This window comes from Sitodiplosis mosellana, unplaced genomic scaffold (assembly GCF_009176505.1).
Source record: "Sitodiplosis mosellana isolate CC-2019 unplaced genomic scaffold, AAFC_SMos_1.0 Smas_scaffold_1, whole genome shotgun sequence".
Taxonomy (NCBI): Eukaryota; Metazoa; Arthropoda; class Insecta; order Diptera; family Cecidomyiidae; genus Sitodiplosis; species Sitodiplosis mosellana.
This window is the reverse complement of record NW_022595244.1, coordinates 19,846,001-19,862,451: the sequence shown is the minus strand read 5'-3', so window position 1 is coordinate 19,862,451 and position 16,451 is coordinate 19,846,001. Positions and strand designations below refer to the sequence as shown.

The following is a 16,451-nucleotide window of genomic DNA, read 5'->3' as shown; positions in this document are numbered from 1 at the left end:
TTGCAACAAATCAAATCTAGCACAGATATTTGAATGCATATCTGTGAGATGCAATCGTTGAGCATAGAGTGATTTAGCTCTCTTCATCTTCTGCAGCTACTGCTGACATTTTATGGTTTTAATTGCGGCATAACGGAATATTAAACTTAACGAGTGCCAATATCAAATTGGCAAAATGGTAGAACCATTGAAATAAAATGGTGGATTTTAAAATCTGGCGTGAGTGTTCGCTGCATCCTTCACTTGCACACAATAGCGCAAAGTGAAATGTTAAAGTAAGTGCTTTCACGCGAAAATTTTTAATGATGAAATACCACAGAGACGGAACCGAGAGTGCTGCGTGCAACTATTTTTGGAATTGACGAGTGTGTTTGTTTGTGTGTGTGTCTGTGTGCAAATGCGCGCTACGTTCCACAGAGAGATTGTTGGCCTGCATTTCTGAATTCGCAATTATGAAAATTGCGAAAATCTGCCGGTAATTTTGCATAAAGTGAATGTTAGTGCTTGAATTTGATAAAATATTAAACGCCTTCGATATATATGCCGTCATAGTCGACCTGAATCGAGTGTTGTTGATTTTAATGAAGGCAAATGGTGTAAGTATTTGCTTTGAGCACACACAAACACACACACACACACACACACACACCTTCACAAGCATTGGCCAAAACACAAACACACACAACAAATGATACATAAAACACGACTGAACATTTTGTGTATATCTTAATAGTCGGATTATTATTGGAGTTTAATGGCTAAAACAGGCGAAACATTGCAGTTAACATAAATTTGATCACACTATGAACCATTTGTTGCCCTCTTCGTAGCGCCAACACGGCTGTGAAAACAGCGCCACTTTCTAATATTAAATCATGTGACAAGAAGTGAAATCCCTGTATAAATATGCCGTGCATTCTAGCGAACCAAATATGAAGCCAATAATGCCGCGTTCATTACAATGAAGCGTATTTAGGCACGCAAAAAAGTACGATGTCTCACATAATTGCCTTGTTTGAGCGATAGAAGCGACCCAGGCGACTAAAAATGACAGACGCGAATTTTGCACTGTGGACTCTGTTCCGGACAGAGCCTGAAACTGATTCAAATGTGTGCGTTAAATGATTGACATTTATTGCCATTGGCCAAGGTGGCTTACCTCCAACCCAAACACCGAACGTATTTTTAATACTTACTAGAATGTCAGATATTAACCCAAATTCGTTAGAAAATCAAATTCATTGTTTTAGGCTTTGTACAATGTACATCTAGCCGGTATACATGCATCAAAGTGATTGTGGTAGCAGAGACAACTAAAACGGATACGTACGAGCGTATGACAATACGCGCACAACAACACATTGAATGCCGTTCAAACAGATTTATTCGCTCATAAATATTATACAAAGTGACACATAACCCGCATACAAGTTTTATGGAAACTTATGGGAGAAACATAACATTGCACAAGACGTAGATGAAACGCTAACTCGCGCTACATTCATATCACATACAATTTTCATGTGGTACGTCTCTATTCAGCTGTGTGTGTGTGTGTCTCATTCGCATCGCAAATGCATATATTTTCACGTCTCAGTGTTTATATTTTGTATGTACGGCAAAATATGCATTTAATTCCATAATACTCTTTGGCATGGCACGAAAAGCGTTTGGTGGCAAAACTAAGCCAAATATTATGAAGACGTGTAGCTGGGCAAATAGAAGAATGTTTGCTGATATACACATAAACACAAGTGAAAATCGCACGTGTACAAACACATACATGTTTGTTTTATGGGCCCACGGAAGGATTTTGGCGGCTTCATTGAAACATAAAATGGATTTTCGGGTATTTTTGCCTTGTTGTATACGACGGTGTTACTTTATCTGTTTTGGTGTTGGTTGCTTTGAGCATAAAAACAATAGAACTTTGGCTCTGCTGGGTTTAAATAATTCATTTCGCTTCATTTTGGATTTGTACTTGAACTCCAGTAACAGGAGCATCGACAATCCGGCTAACGTCGCAATTCGTAATATGTACCATCATAACGCAATTTATTTAGACGCTTGCATCAATTCATCACGACGCCATCACCGATATTTCAGTGTGTAAAAACGAAATGAGATTATTTACGATTCGCATTTATTCGCTGGTCCGATACGAGGGAAATTTTCAGAACAATGCTTGCGAAGCGTAATATCCAATATTTGCACCAGAAAATCCAAAAGCATCGAAAACTTTCGTAGTTCACACGAAACGCACACAGTTGTAATCCTTATCTCTGTGGATTGGATAGACACAGTCAAAAGTATGCCGTTTGTGTTGTTTGTTTTCCAAGCTGAGGGAAAGCTTTTGTAACGAACCTTTTCCGTCGGCAAATCAAATGCACCGGATTCGCTCCTCTCTGGCTAGACATTGGCGGACAAACGACACACATCTTTTCTCATGTATTTGATCTGTTCTTTTTTTTCTCGTCTGACAAAAATAATTCTGGAAATAATCAAATATCTCTTTTTTTGGCACGTTATAAAAATTTTACGTTCGACTGTCGGTCACCCAGGCAACAAAATCACAAATTGCTTCGATTTTTCGCTCCATGTCATCTTGTGTCTCGTTTTTAACAGCGGTATTTTATTTTCATCTTCGATTTAAACGATTTCGATATTTGGTTATGACTTCATTCGCAACAAATGGAAAATTCATATCATTCCACAGTTATCCTTATTGACACCCCCTCCTCCCTGTCATTGCTTTCTGATGCACGACACAACGACGAAAAATTGTATCACATTTCATAAAATATTTTTATGTGTGATCGATGCCCAATGTTATTTTTATTTCGATATAAAAACACACCAAATGGCAACACGATGGATTTTCATTTCTTTTCATCCACCCCTCCTTCCCTTTGTGTATGTGTGCGCGCGCGTATTATTTGCATAGAAAAAAAAGTGCGGGGAAAACGTAAATCTGTTCATTTGCGGTAATGATCTATGCTGGAAATGATATATTTTGTCTGAATTTACATTGCAAAATTGGTGAAATGAAAGCGATGCGAGAAGAAAGTCATATATTTGCGTTGGAAAAAGAAGCGTATGACATGCTCGGATGGAGATTAGTCATGAAAACATACACGGTGTATGTGTGCATTGCACATAAGTATTTGTTGTTAAAAAATGTACGTTTGTTAAGCGTCTTTCATTTGTCATTTCAATCACCATTTCATTCAACTTAATAATCAACCAAGGTTTATTACCCAATTTCGCGTAAGGTAAATGTTCGCTTTATGCGATGTGGCCAAAAATGAAGAGCTGCCAGAATGTGATGTCAAAAAGGATGAAGAGATTTTCAACGCGAAATGTTGATTTACATCACAATACAACGATAAAAATGGGGTGAAAAAGGAAGACGACGACGATGACGATGACGAAGACGCAAAAATGGCATCAAATGTTACAACATTATGTGTATCGAGCATATTACGATTGGTTTCGTCCGGGTGTGCGTGCATGTGTTGTTTGCCGCCGTTCGCTCGCTCGACCTGTAATTCGTTTTAATTTATGCATTCGTTTCATAAGACTTTTTTCCAGGCTAATGTGAGAGCCTGTGAATCAGATGTCAGCTTGTGTATCATTTATAATATGGTAGCTCATATCGTTCCTCTTTTTGTTACTATTGCCTTTTTTTATTTGGTGGCATCTGAAGTGACGAAACCGATTGAAGGGAAGCACAAATACGTTACCGGAGAAAATCCAGCCCAAATGAATATTGAATTTGGAACATCAGAGAGGCTGTATGCAACGAATTTTATCATAAAAAATTACTTATTTTTGCACCCCAAATGACACTCGTGAAACGCTAACGCTGCTACAATATACGAAACAAAAGCATACGCTGTATTTAATTTCCTTTTTGATTCGGTTCCGTTGCTTGGCACGGAATGAGTCAGAGCCGGAAAGAGAAAGAAAAACAAATGATGAAAATTCAGAGACGGGTAAAATTCCGTTCACCAAATTATTTCATTCTGGTCGAATCGAATGTGTTACGTTCGCCTTTTTGACCATGCCCCAACACACGCACACACACACAAACACTAACGAGAATGCTATTCAAAGTAAATAATGATTTTCGACACGTTTTACAAATTATTTTCATGCGTGTCGGCTATTTGTTCACCTATGCTGGCCCACAATACACACACATCGAATGGGTTTTTCCTTATTTTGTTGTTGCATCCGACATCAAAGATATTTCGTGAATGTCTCTGAATGCACAGTTGACGTTGACAATTTTCAATATTATTCAACGTATCAAAGTAAATATTTATGTATTTTTCCAACTTTGTCTTTCACTGTGTTTTCTTTTATCCTTCAAACGCTGATATTTATGTCGTACGCATCATTTGGAAAGGAAAGAAAAAATCGATACGGTTGGTAGCTTTTAGCTGCCATTGTATCCTAATACCGAGCTTCGAGTTGTGAAACCTGACATTTGTCAAACAAGAGATACGCTTAACATGTAAAAACGACAAAGTTTCTAACTAGTCTGAATACAATGTTTAAATTCTTTACAAAATACCATGTGCGATGTGTATTATGGCGCATAAATTTTGTAGTTGATGGAACGATTTTATAATGGCGCTTCCAAAGTTTTAAATTGATGCATTTTAATACTTTTGCGAAATGTCACCTGTTGTATAGGTGCCATGCCTAGCGTTGATGACCCTTCACCGACACAAACAATTTAACAACCGAGATGTATCACCGAGAATCCTTTGGCGGAGAAGAAGGATTGCTCAGTTTTTGTTGCTGCTGTGTTTTGTTTTGAAAAATCCGATTTGTGATATGATGTTGATTTTCGAGTTTTGACATCGCTAAAGTTGGCACATGCCGTTTTTCCTACGCTCGTGTGATGCCATGCAAAAATATTTTGCAAAGGAGGCTATTATCCAGCATAAGATACAAAATGCGAAACGATTGTCCTCGGATATGAGTTTATGTCATTTTATCGCACACATTCCCCTCTCACTCTCGCTCGCTCGCTCGCTCGCTTTTTCGGATTTGTGCACATACGGAAACGGTTTCCATCGAACGGTTCAACGGGAATCCATATATGGAACTGTTATATGCTAGATACATGTGTCTTGTGCTCTTAGTACGCACATTTACAACACATCATATATTTATTGTGACGGGAGTTTGAAAGCGCTTAACCATGTTGCAGTTCTTGTTTCAGTTAGTTTTACTTACACTCACCACACTGTGGATGGTTTCGTAGAAGCGATAATGTTTCGAATACCAAGAAGGATGATGATGCTTCCGGCAAAATCCAGATTTGGTTACTGTTGGTTTCTTCTCCCTGTCGCTACGATTTTTTTTTGTTTACTTATTCCTCTGGAGTGAACAGCGTTCAGAGTCAATATTCTTTGGGCTAAATCTTTTTTTTTCTTTTGTTTCATCTGCACACTTGTGAGTGCTCTATATTCATATTGCGAGCGTTTCTTACACGCGACTTCTCATTTTCTTCGAATATTTTTCCATTAGCTTCTACGTCGCAAAGCAATTTCTTTTAACTCATTTTCTATCCATAAATTTTTTGTTTGCTCACTATAACGCATTTATATATACATGTATATCCACGTCGCGGATGAGAAGAGACTTACACACTCTCGTTGTTTTCCTTACTCTCTCTCTCTCCCTCTCTCTCTCTCTCTATCTCTCTCTGTTTCTTTTCTCTTTCTGTAAATCATAAATTGCGTATGCGTTCGTCCGAAAAAACAGCGCGGCAAACAACGACCGACTTAAAAATAATTTTGTTCTTCTTTGCGCAATTGTTTGTGGCATATATCTTAATATTGATTGAGTCATACATTATAGCCACAATGCTGGAATCCAAAAATCTAGTTCGCCTTTAAATCTCTGGTGCGAACAGCAACATCAACCCAGCGCCCGAATACATTTCAAACATCCATCGGAACAGACCACAGTAAATGAAGACTCAGAAACATGAGCATAAAATATTCACTTTTTCCATCGGAATATTATAATTTTTGAGCGTTCACTGAAATGCTGGTTCGCGCTAACATTAAATTGGCTTTTGCTCATGAGCTGCTAATTTGCTATGTTCATTGACTCGAAATTAAAGAAGATGATGATGATGCTCAGTTTTTGATGACTTCAAAGCGCATTACATTTTCATTCATCTGCGCTCTCTCATCAACTGAGAGACGGATCCAGTCACTTCCAGCAAAACATACTGGACTAACATCTTTCAATTGCACACAAAACAGCAAGGCACAAGCAACGCGCTTCATTTACAATTCATAGTTCGTTCGTTGGATCATTGATTGAGAAATCAACGAACGAACGAAAATAAATCAGAAACACTTTCGTCGAATTGAATTCGCACAAAATATAGCAACCATCCCAAAGTGAATGTCAGTCAATATACCTCATTGATTGTTTTGCTCTGAACGATGCGAGAAATGACCCAGCGAATAGATAAGAAATGAGTTGTAATGGACAGGAAACAATTTATCGATAGAGTTCAGGCTCGTTACTTTTGGTTCCCAATTTATGTGAATAGATTTCATGTGCCGTTTTGTCACATGCAAAAGGTTTGCTTCGGCGTATTGAAGGTGACCAGTTTTTCAAAAGGCTAAGCTTAACGTTTCACTGAATTGTTACGCATGACGAATTATGTGTCTGCATTACTTCACAACCCTTGTTACATTCCATGGCGCCGAGAGAGTAGGCAGGGAGAAAGAGATGGCTTGCATAATATTTTGTAAACGTACGGAAAAAAAGCAGCCAAATCAAAATAAAAAAAGTATAGAACCAAAGGAACGCAAACAAATGCTAAATTTTGTGCAAACAAATCAAACGATTGCATAGCTCACGAAAGAGTACAAAGCCACACCATTACATTGGAGAAAACATTTGGTGTGGGAAGCATGAAAGCGGAAAGTGTTACACAAAAAAAAGAGTAAAAGTGGAATTTGCTTTTTTCCGCTTTGTTGTTGACGAACGAACGAACAAACAAACGAAATTGTGATAAATCTGAAACACTTACTCGCTCAAATGGGCATGGGCACACACAAATGAGAACAGAGCTAGAAACTGAGCCACAAATCTTGATAGGCCTTCAAAGGCAAAATCAAAGAAAGAGGAAATAATTCAAAGAAGTTTCTCTTTCGGCACACAAAGAACACCAAAATTGAACATAATTGAAACGACTCGTTTTCGTTGGTGAGCATATTGTCGAGCTCATTTACAATCGATTTGCTATACGCTTATGCCAACGAATCGTATGATTTGTCCGCATTTTCTTTTTGTTCCGCTCGTTTCATAACAACCACAATGAGAAGAAGAAAAAAAATGTCACCCGAAAAAAAGCACATAAACCGAATGTGATTTCGGCTTTTCCTCTTCATTTTTACTCTTTGTTCGTCCAGTTTGGACAAACAAAACTGATACAAGACTATATTCATTGCCTAATTTTCTTCTGCTTATTTTTACAATCAATACAAATAGGAAGAACTAAAGGCTAGATCGAACAGAAAAAGACACACTCTTTCTTCTATCGGGATTGGATTGGGCGAGAGATGAACATCAAATCTTGCATCAAATGCTGACTCGAAATTCAATTTGGCCCAACACTATAAGAATGAAATATATTGCGGCGTCTACTATATAATATTGCGGCGTCAATGGGCGAACAACAGTTGGTCTAAACGAAATAGGGGCGAAAATATGAAAACCTCGATTGGACGACCGTTATTTCCCAATCCAATCCTCAATCAAATTCGTTCCATCGAAATAGAATTGGGGTTTTCCAACGAGACGATAATGTATGTTTATCGATTGGTTTTTATTTACCTGTGTATCCACATTGTGGATAGTTGACTCGATAAATTTTGGGCTATTCCGATTACAACGCACAGACTTCTCATTAATCCTGAACTTAGTTTACCAAACTGTCAACCACAAATTGACTCAGTGATCGAAACTGCTGAATAATGGCATCAACCACTAAGAATTTCATATTACAATATACGAATGAAAATCAAACAACGAAACAACAAAAAAGTGGAATGAAAATAGCGATTTAGAAATGATTGGTTTTCCACGCTTGTCGACCTTGCTGTATTAGTAATTACACTACGTACCGTCAAGCCTTCGATGCCATACACCGAACATTACTGCCGTTATTATCAAATATGAATAAATAAAATCGATAAACAAGAATCCTAAATGACACGCTCGACCATTTTCAATGTAAAGTACAGATAAACCTTAGCACTAGCAATCTGTGCCATTTTTCATAAGGCGTCTCCACTCGCATTGAGTTTGTATTGTGAATGTTAAGGTGCGTGCAACGCCCTTCAATGTAAAAAACAATACAAGTGGAGATGATACACGGGATTTATCTGTACTTTATACATTCAACTAGCGGTACATGAGTGTGTGTATATGTGTGTGGGTGTGTGGGTGTGTGGGTGTGTGGTCGATGCGTTGATTGAAACCCATTTGGATGTCCTAATTTAATCACATTTGCCAGGGAATATGTCAAAAATATACAAATAGCATATGACATACCCATTATCATAGGAATGCCATGGGAAAAATCTTCGAAAAGCCGCTATTAGGTTTATGAACTTGGGAACACGTTTCAAAACCAATGAAAAATGGGCTAAATTTTTTTTGATGAAATCATTACACGGCGGAAACACCAACTTGATTGTACCATCGACTACCACCGGCAAGGTCGGTGCTTCGGTGCGTTGTGTGTGTGTGTATACAAACAAATCGTACATGTGTGTTGGTATTGAAATAAAATGCCATGCCATGCTATGCTATGCCATGGAATAGACTCTTTTTTTGGTGACAAAGCTAATTTTGTCAGGGTTTCTTTACGTCGTCATCGTCTATTGTTGTTGTTACTTGTGTTTTTCTGCAAATAGAAAACATATAACGTCCCTTCCTATCTTAGTCTCACAACAAAAGGTTTAATTGCATATATAACCATGTAACTGTTATGTTATGGTTGAAATTACACGAAAAGCTTACGTGACTACAGTGTAAATTTTTCGTAAAATTTACTCTATAAATGTTATTCCGTGTGAACGACGGTGTGGTTTGTTACAATGCGATTCTCTCGGTTGTATTCCATTACTTTACATAAAGCGGGCCGTTCTTGATATGGAAAAAACTGAGAGTAATGTGACGGAATTCGCCGTATTTAAGAGTCATTTTGTTATTGGGTCGCTAAAGAGCATAAAACAATTTCTTTTCTATCATTGTGGCTTATATCTGTAATTTCTGTTTTGGCTTGTTGTCACTGCTTTCCCTGACCCCTTTTTCCATCTCCATGTGAAATGTCAATAATGTACATTGTTAATGACAGTTGTCGAAAAAAAAATTCCTGGAAACATTTATTGCTGCACATGAAAGAAGCAAAAAAAATGTTTGAAGTACAATCAGCCAATATTTACTTGTTAATCTCGGTCCAATTGAAAGGATATTAAGTATCCTCGATAACGATTCACACACCAATCGACCGACTGACCAGCAGAGAGAGAGAGAGTGAGAGAGAGAGAGAGTGAGAGAAAAAAAACATCTGTGCAAATATCCGAAGACTTTCCAGACAGCCACCAGATTCGACATTCGAGCAAAATGAGTTGTTGGTACACATTATTATTCGGTGAAAATTCAGTTTTTTTCTCTTCCACTCGTATCAACAACATTGCGAATAGCACTTAGACTGAAATCGGTTCAAAGTTTTTGTTTTTGTTTCTGACAGGTCAAACAACACACGAAGTGAAAGGCACAAGCACAGGCAGAGAGTACACACAAACATACAGAATCGAATAGTCGTTCGAATGAGGAGAAAAATATAGAAAAATAATGGAAGAAAAATAAAATAGAATAAATGTTGGCCTTACACGAATCCGAAAATCCACTTGTGCGATTGAAATACAATTTAATTTCATATTTTTTGGAGTGTCTATGCTGTTAACCTGTTCAAAAAGTTGTGATTTTATTTTATTTTTTGCAATGGCGTCATCATGCGATTACATTTTCGTGTAGGCTGTCGCAATCTGCTGCCATGACAGCCCATAGCGTATTTGGAAGGCAATAAGGCAATGCACAAATTCAACTTTGTTGGTTTTTTTTTTCAATTATTAAAAAAATATATTAGCAAAATTCGAAACATCTTTCCCGTTGTCGATGAGAGTGGGAAACTTGAGCGAGTTTTCAAGTATGAGTCGAGAAAAAAACTTTTCTCTCTCTCTCTCCGATTTATTTGTTAAATTCAAGCAAATGTTCGCTGCTACACATTTATAAATCAAAAATATTTGGTTAAAGGGCTTTGGAAGCTGTGAGTTTGTTGTTTCCCATTTGTTTAATTTGGTACTTTTCATTTTATGATCGAGTTATACTTTGGGCATCGATATATGCACACACACACAAAAACGAGCAAAAACAACATAAATTCTAATTAGGGCTGCTGCATCGTAGTCGATATTTTTGATTGGATTTCATCGCACCAATGTGGTCAATCCACAAATGATTGAAAACTGAACGCGACTCGACTCAACTCAACTCAACTGGCTGCTGCTGCAAGTGAGTATCTTCATAAAACTTTTGATATTTCATCTAATGAAACGAAGCAAAGTTGTTATCGGAGTAAAGCAAGCATGTGGATGTGCGTGCACGATATCGTCAAATAACCACTTGGTAAGCTAGCTTCACAGTGAATCTCCGACAATCTATTTTCGTGATCGGCAGGATTGAAAACGCGCGTCGAAAAATCACGGAAATTTGTCGGCAAATATTTGATTAAATCCGTTCGCCGTCAAAATAATCGAGGTATGACTGTATTTGCACAGTTCACGTGCCCTCTGTTCAAAAGCTCATACAGCAGCAGTAGCAAGAGCACACATACACCGTCAATACCCACACCAGATTTTATTGGCTACTTCACACTGCTGCTCGACGGCTGTATTCATTTCAAAGTTGGCGAATTCCAGCCATGAAAACATAATGTGGCCAAAGTTAATTGCGGAGCGCGAACAACAAAATTATGTACTTATGATTGATAGGGCATGTTTCGCAGCATTTATTCATTTAACGTGCAATTTTGAACGGTTCAATAGCATGTCGAGTGGTTCGATGTCGAATGGGCTACAACATCCATATATTTGATTTGGGTATTTACATAAATTCTTTGCTGAAGAGGAAGAGAGAGAGAGAGAGAGAGAGAGAGAGAGAGAGAGCGATGAAGAATAAAAGAACGAAATATTCTCTATTTTGACGTCTTCAAGAGTTCATTAATACTATAATTATTATTATTATTATCATCATTATCGAGGCCCAGAATAATGCGTTCCAGTTCCTTGATGAAAATCGATTGTTGGCAACACTATTGATATTGACGCACATGCAACTAAGAAGTCATGCACTTGACAGAATAAATAGAAGCGACGAACATTTTCTTGTTGTTTTTTTGTTGTTGTTTAAAAATAGTAAAATAGCTTTGCATGGAGTTGCAGTTTACGATGGATGCAGACATTTTGAAAAGTTTCAAGTAGGACAGTCAGCCAATGGTTGCCAGGTGGTTGATTGGGGGAGATAGAACATCCGTTTATACTTGTAACTAGCATAAAACTATTCAAAACTAACAACAACTTTAAAGTGACAAAGAAAATGAATGAAAGCAATTGTATTCGTCTCAGTGTTTTTTTCCTCGTCGAGTCTTTGGCGGTTATGTGGATGTGAGTGTGTGTGCTTTTTTTTTTTTAACTAAGGGTGTATTTGTTTTGAGATTTATTACAGCTGCAGCGATCGGTGCATCGGTGTATGCGTAAAATCGGTGAACATGCATTATTTCTTGCACTAAATTTGAAATGGTTTGACTTCTGTGCAACAGCAGTAGCAGAAGCAGCAGCAGTGAAAACGTTCGAATTCACACGCAATTGAACGAATCGAAAATATGGACGGTTTGACAGGTCAATACGGTAGCGATTTATTTGCACAATTATGAAACTGATGAATATGGGCTTCGAACGAATGGATTCACATTGAGCGGCCACGTGGAGAGAAAGGGGTAGGTGTAGCTGCTAAGCTAGTAGAAAGCGTATCGCTTTAAACCTAATGCTTTATTCAAACGCAGCGTTATGTGTTTGGCGTGTCTCGCTTCATCCCGCTTAATTTATGAGTCCATATTAAAAATGCATTCAGCTGTGAAAACGACTGATCGATAATCATGTATATGAGGACGTAAACGGCGTGCGAGAATGGGCACATCGTGCAGAAAAGTAATTGCTTTCGTTGGGTAATGTTGTTGTTTAAGCTGCAAAATGCTTTTCATTTTCACATTTTACACGTGTGTGTCCATGTGAAATTTCTTTTAATTTGACATTCAGTGAATTCGAACACAAACGGCAAAGCGACGGTAATGGCAGCGGCAACGGTGGTTGTGGCAATACAAACGTTCTCATCACGGGCCACAGCAACAGCAACAACAACAACAACAGCAATCATCAGTCAGTCAGCCAGCCATACGGAGCATTTGTTCCATTTCGTTTTTGGTTTTGTTTATTTTCCTATTGAATGGATCAGTTTTTCCTCCGTATCATTGTTGATTATATGGCTGTCGCTTTTATTTCTTGACATGTTACTTTTGCTAAAACCATTCACGCCGAAAGTTTTTCTTCCATTTTCACTTTGTGTGTAATGTATATGCTCTTTTCACTCCTCTCACATTCTCTTTTTTTACGCGTCGTTGTCGTTGCTTTTTTTGTTTGTGTGAGTGTGTTCGTTATGTTGTTGCGTTGTGTATGAGTTTCAATGCACCTGCGAGTCATTCTGACTTGGATTTTCAAATGGAATTCGTTTCATACACAAAAGCGGAGAAAATGGAATGGAAAAATTGCTTAAGACAGAAAGCGAATAAACGAAATTGAAAATGTTTTGCAACAACAATAGCAAACAGTGTGGGCGAGTCACTCGTATTTTCCGCTACTATCGAATGAGTTTACGTCTTTTGCACTTTGTTTTTTTTTATAATCAACTGCACACGTCCCATTTTCTTCTTCTTCTTCGTTTTGTTTCATTCTCCGTTCTTTTTTTTCACTTTTTGTTCCATTAGCAAATACATTGTGTTGCTGTTTCGCCATTGTTTCGCTTGTCCTCCAACGGAAAAAAAAGTAAGAAACAATTTATTTTTAACTTTTCGTCTTTTGCACTCGATTCTTGCTCTCGCTCCTTTTGACTTCGATACTTTACATCACAATGTTTATCTAAGTCATATTAAAAATTACAAATCCCAAGATGAGATTCAATTTTCTTTCTTGCGGTCGGGTATATATACAAGGTATGCAAACGTTGAACGAAATGGAATGCATTTAATCGAATGCGCTCATTGCTGTTGCTTTAAGCACAAGACTTTGTGTTTCGTTTACATGCTTATCACCCAATCAAATCCTGATTGGCTTTTACATTTTTATCCGCGCTATTTACCCTTCGTCTTCTTTATTTATCCCTCTCGAGAAAAAAAAGCGTCAGCGTCGATATTTTTGGATCCAAGGCACACGTACCTTTTACAATATTTAAACGTGAACAATAACAATATACGAAGAAACCTTAAAAAAGCAACAATGCAACACATTTTACTTTTAAGTTTTCCTTTCTTTGCACACAATCACAAAAAAAAGAGTGAAAAATAGAAACAAAATCAGAATGAATGGAATCAATCAAATTTAATGGATGTCAGTTGGGTAATGGTACAAGCGAAAGCTCACACCAAACAACGGAAACACATCAGCGAAATACATACATATATATATGTAAAAATGTTTTTGTGAATAGAAATTTAATGCACGAGTGTTGTGTTATGTTATGTTGACACTGCTTTTTTTTCTTCTATATATTGTTATTGTTGTTGTTACCTTGATAAATTATCCCAAAATGGAGGTGTTTGTTGTAGTTGTTACTGATTGACTGTCCATTGTTCGGATTCAAGTTCAAAACAACGCAGACGCAAGTGAAAATATCGTATGTGTGTATTGTGCTTACCTGTAAATAAAGACAAAGAATACTATGTTATTTTCTACCCTCTTAACGACAGAGAAAAAAAATAAGTTGGAAGAAATAGAATTCCTATGCATAGAACTTCTTTTTTTTAACGGTCGTTGTTTATACAAGAGATTCGTATCGATTGTATGCAGGCAACTGACAATATCAACGCTGTACATTGTAGAGGCAATGATACTACGGAACGATGTAAGGCTGACAGATTTTGATAAATCTGTGTCGGTCATATATTGAAAATGTGCGTGTGGTCGAACGAGAATATTTTCATCAATCAATAATAGATTAAATCAAATCGGAGGCCAGCATCGACACCGAGAGTTTGGAACGGCCATCACCATATCAATTTTATCCATAATCACTTTCGATGATGAGGCTTTTCCCATGGATTGTATGTGTGTCTATTTTCTTTCATTCGTTTCGGAGCTTATGTGTTTATTGCGTAAACAACGATTATGCTGACGCATGAAAACCGGCGCATCGACAGAAACAATGAGCAACAAACGTCGAAGCCATGAGACAAATGGTCACTGCGTGCTTTTTTTCTTAAATCGGATAATCTCCGTTGCTCTGCCATTGCTGATTCGGGTTTTTTTTTCTTCTGAGATTTTGCCTAAAATCAACATTAGCTAGCTACAAGCAGCCCTCATTTTTCACATCACCAAAATCAAATCGTTTTTAAATATTCCAGGAGGCTGCAACATTGACTTCTTTCCATACTAATTTGACGTTTGTCATTGATGAACGATTTTGCAGCGCCATCTGCACATATTTGACTATTCAAAAATTGAACATCGATGACTTATCGATACTGATGGCAGCTAGTTCACTTTGAATAGTCAAATATGTGCAGATGGCGCTTTTTGTGTGTGAGGTGATATGTTGCAGCTGCCCGAAATATTCCGAATCGAACAGTGAGATCAGCACATAAATCCAATATGAAACGTAGCAGTTGTATCTCAAGATATTTGTGACAAAAGAAATGACAAACTAAACACCATCCGGAAACTGATTCTGAGTTTCTACATTAAATGAAATAAGATTTTGTCTGTCATTTCGCATTAGTCTTCCATCGATAGATACCGCTTTTTTGCGTCCCCATCATCAATTCCATTTTGGTGACGGTCATGAGAGCAGAAGACAAAAAACAATGCGAAGCGAAGTGAATTATTTATTGATGGCCAATCAACTGCGTTCAATTGCTGTCCAAAGTGTTTTTTTTTTTGCACTCGAGCATTTCTCTTCATTCTTTTTCCGATTCAAATGAAGTGTGCTCTTGTTTTGGTGCTTGTTAGCCTCCGATGAAACCCTTATTATTCAACTTATGAATTATTCGCAAGGAACATTTCAATTGACTTAACCTGTTGCGCTGTCAAGCCAAACGGGAAATCGAATGTGTACAACAAAATACACACAAAGAGTTATGTATAGTAACGGGACGGTGTGCAAAACCCCATTTCCGAGACTCAGTCTTTGTAATTTTGTTTTTTTCTTTCCTTTCGAAGTGCGAACATCATAATCGAATTTAAGAATAGGTGAAAAAAAAATTGGTGAAGACGACGGCAACGTCACAAGGTCGCTATGGATTTCTATGGCATCGTAATCTTCATGTTTCTTTTTTTGCCATTTGTAGAAAAAGACTGGTTTAAAAATAACATCTCTCGGAAACACTTGTATACGATTCAATCATCGTAATTGTTGTTTCATCCGTGCTGTGTGCAAACATTCTCATCAAATTAAAATAAACATATTTTTTTATCAATAAATTTCACTTGCATACCTTTGAATACGGTCGGATTTTCACTGAAGTTTCAATTTCGCACTAAATTCCGTTTTTTCATCTATTTAAATTCTGAATATGAAATTCGTATTTTATTTATTCAAAAAAAAAATTGTTCTTTTTCGTTTAAAAGTCATTCAATTCGAATTATTCTCATTTTTTCGTCTTCAACAAAACCAATAATTTGTGCTTGTCTGCGAACATGTCTATAAAATGTTTTAATGAGATGTTATCTAAAATTTATGATCAAGAATAAAAGTATGCCAATTGGGTAATTAAACTTTGTGGTGATGTCAAAATCGTATGTTAATCATTTGGCCAATTATTTTATCTCTATATGCTTGAATCACATGCATTTAAATAATTGTAATTTAAAACGGTATCTCTATTTTATTTCTCATTATAAAATGCAATTGACATGTGAGTGAATGCCGCAATTTGCTTAATCAAACCAAAATAATTCGAATAATAATGGATTATCCACCATTTTGTTTGCTAAAAAATGACACATTCACGCAAATTACTATTTTATACAGTGTGGGCCAAAAGTATTCGACCGACGGTTTTGTATCTATCT

At 37.1% G+C, this 16,451-nt stretch overlaps 1 protein-coding gene across 4 annotated transcripts in view; it reads right to left on the bottom strand.

Moving 5' to 3' along the window:
* The window catches only part of LOC129580426 (high affinity cGMP-specific 3',5'-cyclic phosphodiesterase 9A), a 103,959-nt gene that overhangs the window by 65,782 nt on the left and 21,726 nt on the right, over positions 1-16,451 (bottom strand). For 2 of the 4 annotated variants that reach the window (XM_055470851.1, XM_055470854.1), the window contains exon 2: positions 15,875-16,080. The exons of 1 other annotated variant lie outside the window; for it this stretch is intronic. The gene's annotated coding sequence lies outside the window, so the exon portion shown is untranslated. Of the gene's footprint in view, positions 1-15,874; positions 16,108-16,451 lie in introns of all 4 variants that reach the window. One more of the 4 variants, XM_055470852.1, reaches the window with a different exon arrangement.